General features: G+C 46.2%; 2 pseudogenes; one reads left to right on the top strand and one right to left on the bottom strand.

Moving 5' to 3' along the window:
* LOC102002026 overlaps nucleotides 1–230 on the bottom strand; it is an 11,144-nt pseudogene extending 10,914 nt beyond the window's left edge.
* Nucleotides 231–711: 481 nt separating this feature from the next.
* Nucleotides 712–3,507, top strand: LOC113457432 (annotated as a pseudogene).
* Nucleotides 3,508–3,855: the final 348 nt, after the last annotated feature.

Genomic DNA, 3,855 nt, shown 5'->3' with positions numbered 1-3,855 from the left:
CCTGCTGGCATTAATCTGTTATCTAATGGGGAAAAACAGATCAGTAAGGAGACACAGTGGTTACTGCATTTCCCATTGCTCTTTAGATGTCCTTTCACACCTCGGGTCACTTTTAGACCTACTTTACCCCACTTATTGTCTTCTGTTAAAATGCCTGTCCTTTCGTGCTACCATCCCACACCAATTACTTTCAGAGAATTGTGTTTAAAATGCCAAGTAGTGCTTGTCATTCTGCGACAGATCACAGGGACCTGCCTCTTCCTCCAGCCCTGGGATATTAAGCCCCATTTATCACTGTTCAATAATTTTAAGTGCTGTTAAATTCTGAAACATTGCAATCTGGAGATTTCCTTGACTCTACTGTAAATGTCCTTTGAATGTTCTCTTCATGTGATTCAGACTCCCAAGCCCGGACTTCTGCCTGTCAGCCTTATGTGGTTCCCATTCAGAATCCTACCATAATGCCTTGGTTGTACCCTGGTGCCTTGAAACAGTGCACAGATGCCTTGTGCAGACTGCAATGCACAAACATATGTGTGCCAGCTCCAGTTCCAGAAGGTGCTCTACCTGTCAGGGTGTTTTCAAATAGCTTTAAGATATTTATGTCAGGGTTTGTATTTTGCCATTGCAGCCCTGGATATACACCTCAGAAGGCTCTACAGCCATTTCACCCAGGTCAGAGGGCAACACTTGCCCTGGTGGCCCAGCAGGATGGCTGCCATTGGTACACTCCACAACATTCCATTAGCATGAAGGGTTTGAAGTCACTGATTCAAAGATATTTGCTGCACCCCCATTCCTTCTGTATGAGCTGGCAGCTTGCTTCTCTTTCTGGGTCAGCTTGCCCTCTGCTGTTGTAATGTTAGGTCCATTAGAAGAACATCCCTTGTGGTCTGTTCTTGCCAGTTTGGGGTCTGGGATTTTGTTTTTTTCATGACACCCTGGGCTAAGCTGGTAGCTTGAAGAGGAGATGGCACCTGAGACAGCAGCTCATAGAGCAGCACCTGCTGTCCCTGCAGAGGCAGCAGCCCTTGTTGTAGCACCAGTGACAGCAAGGGGCAGTGGAAAAGTTCTTGAACCACACAGGCTGAGGCAGAAATGATGGGGAGCAGGAGGAGAGGATGAGACAAGGAACAACAGAGAGACAGAGAAGGCAGACACTGATGCTGAAGAAAGACAGAAAGCTGAGAAAAGCCAGGGGTTGAAAAGGGTGGTATCTACCTCCCTGAAAGTGTTTGAGGACTCTGGAAGGGCCAACTGTCTTGGCATTCTGGAAAGGCCAAAGGTCTTGGCATTCTAGGTCTTGCACCTGTGACAAGAACCCCTCTCAGGGGCCAAGGGTCCCAAGATTGTAGACCCTAGAGCCTGGATGTTAGGCTCAAGTACCTGAGCATTCTAAGGAAGAAATGTAAAACTTGGGAGGGCTCCCTATTTCTGCTCCACACTGCTGCTGGAAATCAGGGATTGTAAAGGCTCAAATGTCCCACAGACACTGGATATTAAATCCTTGAGGAATAAGTCTCCAGCAAAAGTGTTGGCAGTCTATAGTCTCTGGATTATTAAGCATTAAAGAGAATTTAGTACTATTATTCTGTTTAATGGAAACTATATTAAACTTCCCTCTAACATTTCTTTATATCCATATTTTAGTTCTTCTCTCAACACTCACAAAGAAAGCCACCATATAAAGTAGATGGCAATTAACACCGGAACCTCTAATGGTCAAAGAATAAGAGACTTGGAGGCACCTAGGCCCGCAGAATGGGTCATCTAAAGCATGAATCTGTCCATTCCAAGTCTCAGGGACCAACAGGGAAGAAAGGAAGGAACAATTGTAAAAGTCAGGAGCGGGCCTTGGTGAGTTCCCGAAAGAACATCCCCATTGTCTCAGTGTGTGGGTGCACCCCTCATGGCCCTGAGTCCCTTGCTCATGTTCTCTCTCCTTCTGCTCTTGATTTGGACCTTGGGGTTGTAGTCTGGTGCTCCAATGTGGGCCTCTGTCTCTGTCTCCTTTCATAGCCTGATGAAGGTCAATATCCAGGAGGCTAGCTGGACTGGGTCTGAATAAGCATGGGATAAAACCGGCCTCACTAAACATAGCGGAAAATGAGGACTGCTGACAAGTCAAGAACAATGGCATTGGGTTTTGATCCTACTGCACATACTGGCTTTGTGGGAGCCTAGACAGTTTGGATGTTCACCTTACTAGACCTGGAAGGAGGTGGGAGGTTTTTAGACTCCCCACAGGGCAGAGAACCTGGTCTGCTCTTTGGGCTGATGAGAGAGGGACAGTTGATTGGGAGAGGGGGAGGGATATGGGAGGCAGTGGTGGGGAAGAGACAGAAATCTTAAATAAATAAATAAATAAATAAATAAATAAATAAACAAACAAACAAATAAAGAATCCCTGCCCTGTGGGAAGTCCAAGGTCCTCCCCACTCCATTCCATCCAGGTCTAGGAATGTGAGCATCCAAACAGACTAGGCTCCCACAAAACCAGTACATGCAGTAGGATCAAAACCCAGAGACATTTTCCTTGGCTTCTCAGCCAGCCCTCCTTGTCCAACACATTCAGAGAGTCCCATTTGATCACATGCTCTATCAGTCCCAGTCCATCTTGCTTTGGTGAGCTCCCATTTGCTCAGCTCCAACGTCTCAGTGGGTGGGTACACCCCTTGAGGTCCTGACTCTCGGGGATGTGTATGGAAAGATCCTGTTATTGGTATGTATATACATGTGCACATGTGAATGTCTGTGTAAGTAGAGCTTTCTCCGTCATTTCTCTGCCACATTGGGACTTGGGCTTGCATTCCATTTTACTCATTCATCCCTATGACACTCTGCAGCATTGACTGTTTTTTTGTCCTGGCTACTGGGAGCTTACTCCCCTGGTTCAGGTAATTCAAATGCATGGTGCCATAGGGTCAGTGGATATATGAAGGGTTTTAGAGGGAGAAAACCTGTGTTTGAACCCTCTCTACAACATTCCCAGAGACTCGCCTTTGGGTTGTAAAACATCTCTTTCTTGTTCTGTCAAATGGGTGCCATTAACCCCAGTTTGTGTGATAGCGCTGCTGTCAGGAGGGAAGGAGCTACCCAAGTGTTTGCACTTCATAGACTGTGGAGCCTTTTGTAAAGCGTGATGCCAGTATTCTTCAAGCTGAACAGGAAATGATGACAGTATCATAATAGCCATCCTCCTTCTGTCTTTCTCCTTCCAGTCGTCAAGCAGTGATAATGAAAGAAACCACAGCAGCATCAATAACCCAGTACGAGGAAGTGTACCAGAAAGCAGCTTAAACCAGAACATTGCTGAACTATACTCCAATATCCCCGAGTTCTCACACGAGGACTATGCACTGTGCCAAGGCCAAGGTCCTTACTCCCACATTAACCAGATCTTGAAGGAGGCCCATTTCTACAGCCTTCAGCAGAGAGGACAATCACCGACGTGATGACCTGGGTGCTCCTCCTCCCTTGTTTATAAAAAGCAATGACATTCCCACAAAGCAGTCTTGGCTTTTGTCTGTATTTTCAGTAAGAGTCAATGGGCATTTGTACTCTTTTGCTGTTTTGCTCCACCACTGTGATTCATTGGGTCATTCGTGACAGTTTGATGTGTTTTCTGTCAAGTCTGGTGTCCAATTCATGTTTAAATAGCAGCATGAGGATTTCTCCTGATACTGAATGGCTTTTTTGTCCCATTCAAGTTGGGTTCCAAGTCACTCATTTAGGGTCTCCATGTTACATTTTTTGAACCCAATTGCGATGACTCGTACAAAGAATCATTGCAAGTGCGGGGACCTAGTGAGGGAACTTGAGAGCTCTAGGCAGCCACAGCGACCTAGGCACTGC

This window comes from Microtus ochrogaster, chromosome X (genome assembly GCF_000317375.1).
Source record: "Microtus ochrogaster isolate Prairie Vole_2 chromosome X, MicOch1.0, whole genome shotgun sequence".
Lineage (NCBI taxonomy): Eukaryota > Metazoa > Chordata > Mammalia > Rodentia > Cricetidae > Microtus > Microtus ochrogaster.
This window is presented reverse-complemented; position numbering and strand designations above follow the sequence as displayed.